This window comes from Staurois parvus, unplaced genomic scaffold (assembly GCF_062004578.1).
Source record: "Staurois parvus isolate SC_StPar_1 unplaced genomic scaffold, SC_StPar_1.0 ptg001834c, whole genome shotgun sequence".
NCBI classification, from domain to species: domain Eukaryota; kingdom Metazoa; phylum Chordata; class Amphibia; order Anura; family Ranidae; genus Staurois; species Staurois parvus.
Window position 1 is genome coordinate 245495 of NW_028319630.1, and position 16464 is coordinate 261958.

Consider the following 16464-nt stretch of genomic DNA (forward strand, 5'->3'; position numbering starts at 1 on the left):
ATGTATAAGACTTGAAAATAAATAAATATTTATAAAAAAAAAAAAAAAGAAGCTCCATAAGCCCTTCATATCAAAGAATCAGAATATGCTGAGAAGAGGTCAGAAGTGTAATGTGAAACATAGCTTTTTAATGTACAATAAAGACTATACAGAAAAAAGGTCAGGAGTACAACATACACTACCCAGAGAATGGGTCAAAAGTATAATGTACAGTGTAACACAGACTATAGAAAGATAAGAGAGGAGTTTATTGCAAAGACAATAGACAGTGCAGAGAAGGGGCCAGGAGTAACATATACTGTTTAGAGTAAACAGTTAGTGTTTGTCGGTCTTAAGTTTTTTACTTTGATTGTGAATAAGCAATGAAAAATATGTCAGCCAGAAACATGTTGAGCGTGGGGCGTCTAATGTTCTTGTCAGTATTGTGTCCTTTTTACATGTGTTGTGCTCTGGCCAGAGTGGATTACTTTTCTGGAACATTATTTGGTCTGAGTTTACTCTGTGGTAAAAGCGGATGCCCGGTTGGTATCTATCTATCTATCTATCTATCTATCTATCTATCTATCTATCTATCTATCAATCTATATATTTGTCTGTCTACTTTTCTATGCATCAAAGATAAAAGGGCTGATTGGATGTAAAGCTGATATTCAGGGCAAAAAGGTCCTGCTGTCTATCCTCCGTAAAAGGGTATACCTTCTTCCCACTTTTACAGTCGAGACTGGGCACGCAGACGGGACAGCAGTGCAGAGTTCCAACTCTTCGTTTCCGAACTCTAAGATGCGATTTACCTCTTTACACAGTGATCGACCTAGGAGAGGGATCTGCAAAGAGGGATCAGCCTCTAAGAGACGTACTTGCGAACAGTATAGAAGCTCCATAAAGAAGGGGGTGAAGGGGAGAGATGTTTTTTTTTTTTTTTTTTTTTTTCTCTCTGCCCCTCCGTTTCCCTAATTTGCCTCCTGTTTCATCCTTCAGTCCTCTAGCTTTGCTCTAATTCTTCCCCTTTTTGTTAAGAAGTACAAGTAGAAAGGGGTCAATAGGGAGATCTGGATGGAGGGGAGGCTAGCCATGGGAGGAGTGTAGCCCTAAGGACCAAATCAAAGGTGGATGTTAGTTCCACAAATGATGAATAGGCAAAGTGAAGGCCTAAAAAGAGGGGGGAGGGGGGGAGGGATGGTGGTGAGGTTGGGGGGAGGGGATGGAGGGGAGGGAGAGGGGAGGGATTGTGGGAAGAGGGGGGGGGGGATAAGGGGAGAGAAAAGGTTAGCGGGATAAATACGCTCTACAGGTATAAGAAAGAGGAAAGTAAGGAGGAAAAGGAGTCAGGAGGAAAAGAGTAAGATGGAAGAAATCCAATATATAACCTATAATGTAAAAGGGCTAAATTGTCCAGGAAAGAGATTTAGGTTATTTAAAGAACTACAACATAGAAAATCCTCAGTGATATTCTTGCAAGAAACACACTTAGAGATAGAGTCGAAGGTTAGACTGAGAACCAGATACTTTCCGACATGGTTTTATGCGGATTCACCAATTAAAAGAGCAAAAGGAGTTGCTATAGGCTTTGCTAAAAATATAAGGTTTGTGGTTGAGGAGAGATTGACGGACCCGGAGGGAAGGTTCCTATTTTTGAGAGGTAAATTACAGGGAATTGAGTGCACAATAGCAAATATATATAGTCCAAATAAGAAGCCAGTGACATTTGCGAGAGAAGTGTTGAAGAGATTGATGGACTTTAAAAAAGGGTGTATGTTAGTGGCGGGTGATTTTAACCTCTGTATAGACCTGAAGATGGATACCACTTCCTGTGTGAGGAGAGAGGAAAGCAAGTCCTTGAGAAGGTTAAAAAAAAGGATGCATGAGTGTCAACTGGTGGACATCTGGAGAATTAGGAATATGAATGAGAGAGATTATACTTTCTTTTCGCAAGTACATGAGACTTATTCTAGACTAGATTACATATTAGTAGAACACCAAATGATAGAATGGGTGGGGGAAGTAAAAATAGGAGTAAGCACCCTATCGGATCATGCCCCGGTAGAAATGAGGTTAAGATGGGGTAGAGAAGAGAGAGAGGGATATGTGTGGCGGATGAATGAGGCACTCCTCATGGATGAAGAGATTAGTCGAAGAATTGAGAGGGAAATTGAGTGGTTTTTTGAAGAGAACGAGACAGAGGATGTATCGGTAGCAACGGTGTGGGAAGCTCATAAAGCTTACATCAGAGGTCTGCTCATTGCAATGGGGGCAAAAAAGAATAAAGAAAGGAAAGAAAAGATAAATAGATTATTAAATGAAATAAATGATCTTGAACAGGTGCATAAAAGGGAAAGATCTAAGGAGATAATGCAGGGGTTAATAAAGAAGAAAGAAGAACTAGAGAATGTAATGGAGGAAGAAAAAAGAAGAGTCTTTAATAAAATAACATGTGAAAGGTATAGATGGGGAGATAGGCCGGGAAAGTATTTAATGAGAACTTTAAGAAAGAAGAAAAATAGAAATTATATTGAGAAAATAAGAAACCCCAAGGGTGAATTTCTACACTCAACTAAGGATATTGCCAGAATATTTAAAGAGTATTACAATGAGTTGTATAATATTATACCCCAGGATAAGTTTAAGAAAATGGAAATAGTAAATAGGGGGAAAAGAAAGATATACCTAGAGGAAGCAGGTCTACCGAAATTAAGAGAAATACAACTGAACTCTTTAGAGGAAGAAATAACTTCAGAGGAAATAAAAATAGCGTTAAAAAGCATGGCGGGAGGGAAAAGTCCGGGTCCAGACGGATACACAGTTAAATACTATAAAAAATATATAGAGCTTTTAATACCCAAGATGAAGACTTATATGAACGCCTTGGGGAATGCGATGGAGATGAGGGGTGAATCGTTACAGGCTAATATAGTACTGATTCAGAAGGAAGATAAAGATCCCTCGCAATGTGCGAGTTATCGACCAATAGCGCTATTGAATGTAGACACTAAAATATTTGCAAAGGTGTTGGCAAATAGATTAAAAGAACTGATGCCGGAGTGGATACATAGAGATCAAGTGGGGTTTGTTCCAGGAAGAGAGGGTAGAGACAACGCTCTGAGATCACTGCTGCTTACACAAGAGGGCAAGAAAGGGAAAACCCCAATGATATTGATGTCGATAGATGCCGAGAAGGCATTCGACAGAGTAAGTTGGGGTTTTATGATGGACACCCTGGAAGCATTAGGAATGGGAGATAGAATAAGAGGGTGGATTGGAGAGTTAGATAGAGGGCCTACCGCCACCATAATGGTAAATGGAGGAAGATCAGAGTATTTTAAGATGTCAAATGGTACAAGACAGGGATGTCCATTGTCCCCACTGTTATATGTATTATCACTGGAGCCCTTGCTGTCTAGGATTAGGAAGAATATAGATATAAAAGGAATAAAGATAGGAGATAGAGAAAATAAGGTAGCGGCGTATGCGGATGATTTGATGTTCTATGTAGGAAATCCCAGAACATCACTTCCAAATTTAATGAAAGCATTCAGTGAGTATGGAGAACTGTTGAATCTGAAAATAAACCCGACAAAGACTGAAATTTTAAATATCAACCTTTAAAATGAAGAAAAGGAAAAACTAAAAGAGGAATTCCCTTTCCTTTGGAGAGATAAAGATTTAAAATATCTAGGAATAAAATTATCAGCCTCAACTACGAACTTATATAAAGCCAATTATATAGCACTATTAAATGAGATAAAGGTGGAGCTGAGAAGGGTGGGAAATGGAAACCCATCGTGGATGGCACGCATAAACCTGATAAAGATGATAATTGTCCCTAAAGTATTATACAAATTTCAAATGATCCCAATTAAGCTCCCAGAGACATATTTTAAAGAACTTAGGAAAATGATGATAAAATATATATGGAGAAATAAAAAACCTAGAATAGGCTATGAGATATTGACTAGAAGTAAAGAGAGAGGAGGATTGGGAGTACCAGATTTCAGGAGATATTATAGAGCGGGGATTATTGCGAGAATTTTTGACTGGATCCATAATCCGGAGAAAAGTTGGGTTAAAACTGAGAAAGCACTGAGTGGAATAAGTTTAAGTAAAAGTATTTGGGTACCAGCACAATATAGGGAATTAGAGGAGAGCACTAGTAAGTATACTTTGAATGTTCTAAAAGAATGAGATTTATTACACAGACAAAAAGGGTGGGTTTTTAATTCACAATTAATACCACTTAGGAACACAAAATATTTGATCCCGGGTATGGATAGTATAGCAGGGAAATGGATTATAAAACAAGAGGCGCAATTGAGAGATATATTGGTAGGGGAGGAAATTGGGTCATATAAGGATATGGAAGACAGAAAGGGAGAAGTTTTTAATAAGATGGATAGATTAAGATATTACCAACTGAAGTATTTTTTTGAGAGTCTCCCTAAGCCCATAAGAACTAGAAAGGATTGAAACCCATTTGAGAGATTATTTGAGACACGGGGAAATGGTAGACACGGAATGGCAAAAATACACAAGATATTATTGGAGATTGACACTGACACAAAATTAATGCACATAGAGAAATGGGAAAGAGATATAGGAAGGAAAATAGAGGAGGAGGAGAAGAGGAAAATGTTCACATTAATTCATGAAAATATTAGTATGAGGGAAGTAGAAGTAAATTATAAGTGTTTGAATAGATGGCACATTACCCCTAATGTAGAGCACAAGATGAATACGGAGATGTCACGGATGTGTTGGAGAGGATGTGGTGAGGTTGGCACGTGGTATCACATGTGGTGGGAGTGTTCAGAAATACAGGTGTTTTGGCGGAAGATAGTTTATGTAATAGGGAAAATGACTAAAATCAATATAGGATTGGATCCAGAACTATGTCTCCTCCATATCTCGAAGCTCTCTACGAAAGTATACAAGAGTCTCGGGATATGGCAATACTTGACCGCAGCAAAGAGTCTGATCCCAGGTTCTGGAAGAAAAGAGAGGTGCCAACTTAGGAGGATTGGATAAGTAGAGTAAATCAGCTATCCGGGACAGAAAGATTGTATTATACATATGAGGACAAGTTGGAGTTGTATAATAAAAAATGGAAAGTCTGGGTAGAATATAAAGTAAAGATGAAATATATGAGGAGATAATATTCCTGGAAGTGGAATTAGAATAGGGTTTAGGAAGAATAGAAAGATATGGAGTTAATGAGAGAAAAAGGAAAGTGGAGCGTGGGTGGGAGAGGGAAGGGGGGGAGGGGAGGGGGAGTTTTGGGAGGGGGGGTGGTAAGAAAAGGAAGTTTATATATATGGTCAAATAAATCATATAAATTACTGTTTTGATAATTATAATAATAGAAATGTTGAAATGACATGTATAAGACTTGAAAATAAATAAATATTTATAAAAAAAAAAAAAAAGAAGCTCCATAAGCCCTTCATATCAAAGAATCAGAATATGCTGAGAAGAGGTCAGAAGTGTAATGTGAAACATAGCTTTTTAATGTACAATAAAGACTATACAGAAAAAAGGTCAGGAGTACAACATACACTACCCAGAGAATGGGTCAAAAGTATAATGTACAGTGTAACACAGACTATAGAAAGATAAGAGAGGAGTTTATTGCAAAGACAATAGACAGTGCAGAGAAGGGGCCAGGAGTAACATATACTGTTTAGAGTAAACAGTTAGTGTTTGTCGGTCTTAAGTTTTTTACTTTGATTGTGAATAAGCAATGAAAAATATGTCAGCCAGAAACATGTTGAGCGTGGGGCGTCTAATGTTCTTGTCAGTATTGTGTCCTTTTTACATGTGTTGTGCTCTGGCCAGAGTGGATTACTTTTCTGGAACATTATTTGGTCTGAGTTTACTCTGTGGTAAAAGCGGATGCCCGGTTGGTATCTATCTATGTATCTATCTATCTATCTATCTATCTATCTATCTATCTATCTATCTATCTATCAATCTATATATTTGTCTGTCTACTTTTCTATGCATCAAAGATAAAAGGGCTGATTGGATGTAAAGCTGATATTCAGGGCAAAAAGGTCCTGCTGTCTATCCTCCGTAAAAGGGTATACCTTCTTCCCACTTTTACAGTCGAGACTGGGCACGCAGACGGGACAGCAGTGCAGAGTTCCAACTCTTCGTTTCCGAACTCTAAGATGCGATTTACCTCTTTACACAGTGATCGACCTAGGAGAGGGATCTGCAAAGAGGGATCAGCCTCTAAGAGACGTACTTGCGAACAGTATAGAAGCTCCATAAAGAAGGGGGTGGAGGGGAGAGATGTTTTTTTTTTTTTTTCTCTCTGCCCCTCCGTTTCCCTAATTTGCCTCCTGTTTCATCCTTCAGTCCTCTAGCTTTGCTCTAATTCTTCCCCTTTTTGTTAAGAAGTACAAGTAGAAAGGGGTCAATAGGGAGATCTGGATGGAGGGGAGGCTAGCCATGGGAGGAGTGTAGCCCTAAGGACCAAACCAAAGGTGGATGTTAGTTCCACAAATGATGAATAGGCAAAGTGAAGGCCTAAAAAGAGGGGGGAGGGGGGGGGGATGGTGGTGAGGTTGGGGGGAGGGGATGGAGGGGAGGGAGAGGGGAGGGATTGTGGGAAGAGGGGGGGGAGGGATAAGGGGAGAGAAAAGGTTAGCGGGATAAATACGCTCTACAGGTATAAGAAAGAGGAAAGTAAGGAGGAAAAGGAGTCAGGAGGAAAAGAGTAAGATGGAAGAAATCCAATATATAACCTATAATGTAAAAGGGCTAAATTGTCCAGGAAAGAGATTTAGGTTATTTAAAGAACTACAACATAGAAAATCCTCAGTGATATTCTTGCAAGAAACACACTTAGAGATAGAGTTGAAGGTTAGACTGAGAACCAGATACTTTCCGACATGGTTTTATGCGGATTCACCAATTAAAAGAGCAAAAGGAGTTCCTATAGGCTTTGCTAAAAATATAAGGTTTGTGGTTGAGGAGAGATTGACGGACCCGGAGGGAAGGTTCCTATTTTTGAGAGGTAAATTACAGGGAATTGAGTGCACAATAGCAAATATATATAGTCCAAATAAGAAGCCAGTGACATTTGTGAGAGAAGTGTTGAAGAGATTGATGGACTTTAAAAAAGGGTGTATGTTAGTGGCGGGTGATTTTAACCTCTGTATAGACCTGAAGATGGATACCACTTCCTGTGTGAGGAGAGAGGAAAGCAAGTCCTTGAGAAGGTTAAAAAAAAGGATGCATGAGTGTCAACTGGTGGACATCTGGAGAATTAGGAATATGAAAGAGAGAGATTATACTTTCTTTTCGCAAGTACATGAGACTTATTCTAGACTAGATTACATATTAGTAGAACACCAAATGATAGAATGGGTGGGGGGAAGTAAAAATAGGAGTAAGCACCCTATCGGATCATGCCCCAGTAGAAATGAGGTTAAGATGGGGTAGAGAAGAGAGAGAGGGATATGTGTGGCGGATGAATGAGGCACTCCTCATGGATGAAGAGATTAGTCGAAGAATTGAGAGGGAAATTGAGTGGTTTTTTGAAGAGAACGAGACAGAGGATGTATCGGTAGCAACGGTGTGGGAAGCTCATAAAGCTTACATCAGAGGTCTGCTCATTGCAATGGGGGCAAAAAAGAATAAAGAAAGGAAAGAAAAGATAAATAGATTATTAAATGAAATAAATGATCTTGAACAGGTGCATAAAAGGGAAAGATCTAAGGAGATAATGCAGGGGTTAATAAAGAAGAAAGAAGAACTAGAGAATGTAATGGAGGAAGAAAAAAGAAGAGTCTTTAATAAAATAACATGTGAAAGGTATAGATGGGGAGATAGGCCGGGAAAGTATTTAATGAGAACTTTAAGAAAGAAGAAAAATAGAAATTATATTGAGAAAATAAGAAACCCCAAGGGTGAATTTCTACACTCAACTAAGGATATTGCCAGAATATTTAAAGAGTATTACAATGAGTTGTATAATATTATACCCCAGGATAAGTTTAAGAAAATGGAAATAGTAAATAGGGGGAAAAGAAAGATATACCTAGAGGAAGCAGGTCTACCGAAATTAAGAGAAATACAACTGAACTCTTTAGAGGAAGAAATAACTTCAGAGGAAATAAAAATAGCGTTAAAAAGCATGGCGGGAGGGAAAAGTCCGGGTCCAGACGGATACACAGTTAAATACTATAAAAAATATATAGAGCTTTTAATACCCAAGATGAAGACTTATATGAACGCCTTGGGGAATGGGATGGAGATGAGGGGAGAATCGTTACAGGCTAATATAGTACTGATTCAGAAGGAAGATAAAGATCCCTCGCAATGTGCGAGTTATCGACCAATAGCGCTATTGAATGTAGACACTAAAATATTTGCAAAGGTGTTGGCAAATAGATTAAAAGAACTGATGCCGGAGTGGATACATAGAGATCAAGTGGGGTTTGTTCCAGGAAGAGAGGGTAGAGACAACGCTCTGAGATCACTGCTGCTTACACAAGAGGGCAAGAAAGGGAAAACCCCAATGATATTGATGTCGATAGATGCCGAGAAGGCATTCGACAGAGTAAGTTGGGGTTTTATGATGGACACCCTGGAAGCATTAGGAATGGGAGATAGAATAAGAGGGTGGATTGGAGAGTTAGATAGAGGGCCTACCGCCACCATAATGGTAAATGGAGGAAGATCAGAGTATTTTAAGATGTCAAATGGTACAAGACAGGGATGTCCATTGTCCCCACTGTTATATGTATTATCACTGGAGCCCTTGCTGTCTAGGATTAGGAAGAATATAGATATAAAAGGAATAAAGATAGGAGATAGAGAAAATAAGGTAGCGGCGTATGCGGACGATTTGATGTTCTATGTAGGAAATCCCAGAACATCACTTCCAAATTTAATGAAAGCATTCAGTGAGTATGGAGAACTGTCGAATCTGAAAATAAACCCGACAAAGACTGAAATTTTAAATATCAACCTTTAAAATGAAGAAAAGGAAAAACTAAAAGAGGAATTCCCTTTCCTTTGGAGAGATAAAGATTTAAAATATCTAGGAATAAAATTATCAGCCTCAACTACGAACTTATATAAAGCCAATTATATAGCACTATTAAATGAGATAAAGGTGGAGCTGAGAAGGGTGGGAAATGGAAACCCATCGTGGATGGCACGCATAAACCTGATAAAGATGATAATTGTCCCTAAAGTATTATACAAATTTCAAATGATCCCAATTAAGCTCCCAGAGACATATTTTAAAGAACTTAGGAAAATGATGATAAAATATATATGGAGAAATAAAAAACCTAGAATAGGCTATGAGATATTGACTAGAAGTAAAGAGAGAGGAGGATTGGGAGTACCAGATTTCAGGAGATATTATAGAGCGGGGATTATTGCGAGAATTTTTGACTGGATCCATAATCCGGAGAAAAGTTGGGTTAAAACTGAGAAAGCACTGAGTGGAATAAGTTTAAGTAAAAGTATTTGGGTACCAGCACAATATAGGGAATTAGAGGAGAGCACTAGTAAGTATACTTTGAATGTTCTAAAAGAATGGGATTTATTACACAGACAAAAAGGGTGGGTTTTTAATTCACAATTAATACCACTTAGGAACACAAAATATTTGATCCCGGGTATGGATAGTATAGCAGGGAAATGGATTATAAAACAAGAGGCGCAATTGAGAGATATATTGGTAGGGGAGGAAATTGGGTCATATAAGGATATGGAAGACAGAAAGGGAGAAGTTTTTAATAAGATGGATAGATTAAGATATTACCAACTGAAGTATTTTTTTGAGAGTCTCCCTAAGCCCATAAGAACTAGAAAGGATTGAAACCCATTTGAGAGATTATTTGAGACACAGGGAAATGGTAGACACGGAATGGCAAAAATACACAAGATATTATTGGAGATTGACACTGACACAAAATTAATGCACATAGAGAAATGGGAAAGAGATATAGGAAGGAAAATAGAGGAGGAGGAGAAGAGGAAAATGTTCACATTAATTCATGAAAATATTAGTATGAGGGAAGTAGAAGTAAATTATAAGTGTTTGAATAGATGGCACATTACCCCTAATGTAGAGCACAAGATGAATACGGAGATGTCACGGATGTGTTGGAGAGGATGTGGTGAGGTTGGCACGTGGTATCACATGTGGTGGGAGTGTTCAGAAATACAGGTGTTTTGGCGGAAGATAGTTTATGTAATAGGGAAAATGACTAAAATCAATATAGGATTGGATCCAGAACTATGTCTCCTCCATATCTCGAAGCTCTCTACGAAAGTATACAAGAGTCTCGGGATATGGCAATACTTGACCGCAGCAAAGAGTCTGATCCCAGGTTCTGGAAGAAAAGAGAGGTGCCAACTTAGGAGGATTGGATAAGTAGAGTAAATCAGCTATCCGGGACAGAAAGATTGTATTATACATATGAGGACAAGTTGGAGTTGTATAATAAAAAATGGAAAGTCTGGGAAGAATATAAAGTAAAGATGAAATATATGAGGAGATAATATTCCTGGAAGTGGAATTAGAATAGGGTTTAGGAAGAATAGAAAGATATGGAGTTAATGAGAGAAAAAGGAAAGTGGAGCGTGGGTGGGAGAGGGAAGGGGGGGGGGGAGGGGGAGTTTTGGGAGGGGGGGTGGTAAGAAAAGGAAGTTTATATATATGGTCAAATAAATCATATAAATTACTGTTTTGATAATTATAATAATAGAAATGTTGAAATGACATGTATAAGACTTGAAAATAAATAAATATTTATAAAAAAAAAAAAAAAGAAGCTCCATAAGCCCTTCATATCAAAGAATCAGAATATGCTGAGAAGAGGTCAGAAGTGTAATGTGAAACATAGCTTTTTAATGTACAATAAAGACTATACAGAAAAAAGGTCAGGAGTACAACATACACTACCCAGAGAATGGGTCAAAAGTATAATGTACAGTGTAACACAGACTATAGAAAGATAAGAGAGGAGTTTATTGCAAAGACAATAGACAGTGCAGAGAAGGGGCCAGGAGTAACATATACTGTTTAGAGTAAACAGTTAGTGTTTGTCGGTCTTAAGTTTTTTACTTTGATTGTGAATAAGCAATGAAAAATATGTCAGCCAGAAACATGTTGAGCGTGGGGCGTCTAATGTTCTTGTCAGTATTGTGTCCTTTTTACATGTGTTGTGCTCTGGCCAGAGTGGATTACTTTTCTGGAACATTATTTGGTCTGAGTTTACTCTGTGGTAAAAGCGGATGCCCGGTTGGTATCTATCTATCTATCTATCTATCTATCTATCTATCTATCTATCAATCTATATATTTGTCTGTCTACTTTTCTATGCATCAAAGATAAAAGGGCTGATTGGATGTAAAGCTGATATTCAGGGCAAAAAGGTCCTGCTGTCTATCCTCCGTAAAAGGGTATACCTTCTTCCCACTTTTACAGTCGAGACTGGGCACGCAGACGGGACAGCAGTGCAGAGTTCCAACTCTTCGTTTCCGAACTCTAAGATGCGATTTACCTCTTTACACAGTGATCGACCTAGGAGAGGGATCTGCAAAGAGGGATCAGCCTCTAAGAGACGTACTTGCGAACAGTATAGAAGCTCCATAAAGAAGGGGGTGGAGGGGAGAGAAGTTTTTTTTTTTTTTTTCTCTCTGCCCCTCCGTTTCCCTAATTTGCCTCCTGTTTCATCCTTCAGTCCTCTAGCTTTGCTCTAATTCTTCCCCTTTTTGTTAAGAAGTACAAGTAGAAAGGGGTCAATAGGGAGATCTGGATGGAGGGGAGGCTAGCCATGGGAGGAGTGTAGCACTAAGGACCAAATCAAAGGTGGATGTTAGTTCCACAAATGATGAATAGGCAAAGTGAAGGCCTAAAAAGAGGGGGGAGGGGGGGGAGGGATGGTGGTGAGGTTGGGGGGAGGGGATGGAGGGGAGGGAGAGGGGAGGGATTGTGGGAAGAGGGGGGGGGAGGGATAAGGGGAGAGAAAAGGTTAGCGGGATAAATACGCTCTACAGGTATAAGAAAGAGGAAAGTAAGGAGGAAAAGGAGTCAGGAGGAAAAGAGTAAGATGGAAGAAATCCAATATATAACCTATAATGTAAAAGGGCTAAATTGTCCAGGAAAGAGATTTAGGTTATTTAAAGAACTACAACATAGAAAATCCTCAGTGATATTCTTGCAAGAAACACACTTAGAGATAGAGTCGAAGGTTAGACTGAGAACCAGATACTTTCCGACATGGTTTTATGCGGATTCACCAATTAAAAGAGCAAAAGGAGTTGCTATAGGCTTTGCTAAAAATATAAGGTTTGTGGTTGAGGAGAGATTGACGGACCCGGAGGGAAGGTTCCTATTTTTGAGAGGTAAATTACAGGGAATTGAGTGCACAATAGCAAATATATATAGTCCAAATAAGAAGCCAGTGACATTTGTGAGAGAAGTGTTGAAGAGATTGATGGACTTTAAAAAAGGGTGTATGTTAGTGGCGGGTGATTTTAACCTCTGTATAGACCTGAAGATGGATACCACTTCCTGTGTGAGGAGAGAGGAAAGCAAGTCCTTGAGAAGGTTAAAAAAAAGGATGCATGAGTGTCAACTGGTGGACATCTGGAGAATTAGGAATATGAAAGAGAGAGATTATACTTTCTTTTCGCAAGTACATGAGACTTATTCTAGACTAGATTACATATTAGTAGAACACCAAATGATAGAATGGGTGGGGGAAGTAAAAATAGGAGTAAGCACCCTATCGGATCATGCCCCGGTAGAAATGAGGTTAAGATGGGGTAGAGAAGAGAGAGAGGGATATGTGTGGTGGATGAATGAGGCACTCCTCATGGATGAAGAGATTAGTCGAAGAATTGAGAGGGAAATTGAGTGGTTTTTTGAAGAGAACGAGACAGAGGATGTATCGGTAGCAACGGTGTGGGAAGCTCATAAAGCTTACATCAGAGGTCTGCTCATTGCAATGGGGGCAAAAAAGAATAAAGAAAGGAAAGAAAAGATAAATAGATTATTAAATGAAATAAATGATCTTGAACAGGTGCATAAAAGGGAAAGATCTAAGGAGATAATGCAGGGGTTAATAAAGAAGAAAGAAGAACTAGAGAATGTAATGGAGGAAGAAAAAAGAAGAGTCTTTAATAAAATAACATGTGAAAGGTATAGATGGGGAGATAGGCCGGGAAAGTATTTAATGAGAACTTTAAGAAAGAAGAAAAATAGAAATTATATTGAGAAAATAAGAAACCCCAAGGGTGAATTTCTACACTCAACTAAGGATATTGCCAGAATATTTAAAGAGTATTACAATGAGTTGTATAATATTATACCCCAGGATAAGTTTAAGAAAATGGAAATAGTAAATAGGGGGAAAAGAAAGATATACCTAGAGGAAGCAGGTCTACCGAAATTAAGAGAAATACAACTGAACTCTTTAGAGGAAGAAATAACTTCAGAGGAAATAAAAATAGCGTTAAAAAGCATGGCGGGAGGGAAAAGTCCGGGTCCAGACGGATACACAGTTAAATACTATAAAAAATATATAGAGCTTTTAATACCCAAGATGAAGACTTATATGAACGCCTTGGGGAATGGGATGGAGATGAGGGGAGAATCGTTACAGGCTAATATAGTACTGATTCAGAAGGAAGATAAAGATCCCTCGCAATGTGCGAGTTATCGACCAATAGCGCTATTGAATGTAGACACTAAAATATTTGCAAAGGTGTTGGCAAATAGATTAAAAGAACTGATGCCGGAGTGGATACATAGAGATCAAGTGGGGTTTGTTCCAGGAAGAGAGGGTAGAGACAACGCTCTGAGATCACTGCTGCTTACACAAGAGGGCAAGAAAGGGAAAACCCCAATGATATTGATGTCGATAGATGCCGAGAAGGCATTCGACAGAGTAAGTTGGGGTTTTATGATGGACACCCTGGAAGCATTAGGAATGGGAGATAGAATAAGAGGGTGGATTGGAGAGTTAGATAGAGGGCCTACCGCCACCATAATGGTAAATGGAGGAAGATCAGAGTATTTTAAGATGTCAAATGGTACAAGACAGGGATGTCCATTGTCCCCACTGTTATATGTATTATCACTGGAGCCCTTGCTGTCTAGGATTAGGAAGAATATAGATATAAAAGGAATAAAGATAGGAGATAGAGAAAATAAGGTAGCGGCGTATGCGGACGATTTGATGTTCTATGTAGGAAATCCCAGAACATCACTTCCAAATTTAATGAAAGCATTCAGTGAGTATGGAGAACTGTCGAATCTGAAAATAAACCCGACAAAGACTGAAATTTTAAATATCAACCTTTAAAATGAAGAAAAGGAAAAACTAAAAGAGGAATTCCCTTTCCTTTGGAGAGATAAAGATTTAAAATATCTAGGAATAAAATTATCAGCCTCAACTACGAACTTATATAAAGCCAATTATATAGCACTATTAAATGAGATAAAGGTGGAGCTGAGAAGGGTGGGAAATGGAAACCCATCGTGGATGGCACGCATAAACCTGATAAAGATGATAATTGTCCCTAAAGTATTATACAAATTTCAAATGATCCCAATTAAGCTCCCAGAGACATATTTTAAAGAACTTAGGAAAATGATGATAAAATATATATGGAGAAATAAAAAACCTAGAATAGGCTATGAGATATTGACTAGAAGTAAAGAGAGAGGAGGATTGGGAGTACCAGATTTCAGGAGATATTATAGAGCGGGGATTATTGCGAGAATTTTTGACTGGATCCATAATCCGGAGAAAAGTTGGGTTAAAACTGAGAAAGCACTGAGTGGAATAAGTTTAAGTAAAAGTATTTGGGTACCAGCACAATATAGGGAATTAGAGGAGAGCACTAGTAAGTATACTTTGAATGTTCTAAAAGAATGGGATTTATTACACAGACAAAAAGGGTGGGTTTTTAATTCACAATTAATACCACTTAGGAACACAAAATATTTGATCCCGGGTATGGATAGTATAGCAGGGAAATGGATTATAAAACAAGAGGCGCAATTGAGAGATATATTGGTAGGGGAGGAAATTGGGTCATATACGGATATGGAAGACAGAAAGGGAGAAGTTTTTAATAAGATGGATAGATTAAGATATTACCAACTGAAGTATTTTTTTGAGAGTCTCCCTAAGCCCATAAGAACTAGAAAGGATTAAAACCCATTTGAGAGATTATTTGAGACACGGGGAAATGGTAGACACGGAATGGCAAAAATACACAAGATATTATTGGAGATTGACACTGACACAAAATTAATGCACATAGAGAAATGGAAAAGAGATATAGGAAGGAAAATAGAGGAGGAGGAGAAGAGGAAAATGTTCACATTAATTCATGAAAATATTAGTATGAGGGAAGTAGAAGTAAATTATAAGTGTTTGAATAGATGGCACATTACCCCTAATGTAGAGCACAAGATGAATACGGAGATGTCACGGATGTGTTGGAGAGGATGTGGTGAGGTTGGCACGTGGTATCACATGTGGTGGGAGTGTTCAGAAATACAGGTGTTTTGGCGGAAGATAGTTTATGTAATAGGGAAAATGACTAAAATCAATATAGGATTGGATCCAGAACTATGTCTCCTCCATATCTCGAAGCTCTCTACGAAAGTATACAAGAGTCTCAGGATATGGCAATACTTGACCGCAGCAAAGAGTCTGATCCCAGGTTCTGGAAGAAAAGAGAGGTGCCAACTTAGGAGGATTGGATAAGTAGAGTAAATCAGCTATCCGGGACAGAAAGATTGTATTATACATATGAGGACAAGTTGGAGTTGTATAATAAAAAATGGAAAGTCTGGGAAGAATATAAAGTAAAGATGAAATATATGAGGAGATAATATTCCTGGAAGTGGAATTAGAATAGGGTTTAGGAAGAATAGAAAGATATGGAGTTAATGAGAGAAAAAGGAAAGTGGAGCGTGGGTGGGAGAGGGAAGGGGGGGAGGGGAGGGGGAGTTTTGGGAGGGGGGGTGGTAAGAAAAGGAAGTTTATATATATGGTCAAATAAATCATATAAATTACTGTTTTGATAATTATAATAATAGAAATGTTGAAATGACATGTATAAGACTTGAAAATAAATAAATATTTATAAAAAAAAAAAAAAAGAAGCTCCATAAGCCCTTCATATCAAAGAATCAGAATATGCTGAGAAGAGGTCAGAAGTGTAATGTGAAACATAACTTTTTAATGTACAATAAAGACTATACAGAAAAAAGGTCAGGAGTACAACATACACTACCCAGAGAATGGGTCAAAAGTATAATGTACAGTGTAACACAGACTATAGAAAGATAAGAGAGGAGTTTATTGCAAAGACAATAGACAGTGCAGAGAAGGGGCCAGGAGTAACATATACTGTTTAGAGTAAACAGTTAGTGTTTGTCGGTCTTAAGTTTTTTACTTTGATTGTGAATAAGCAATG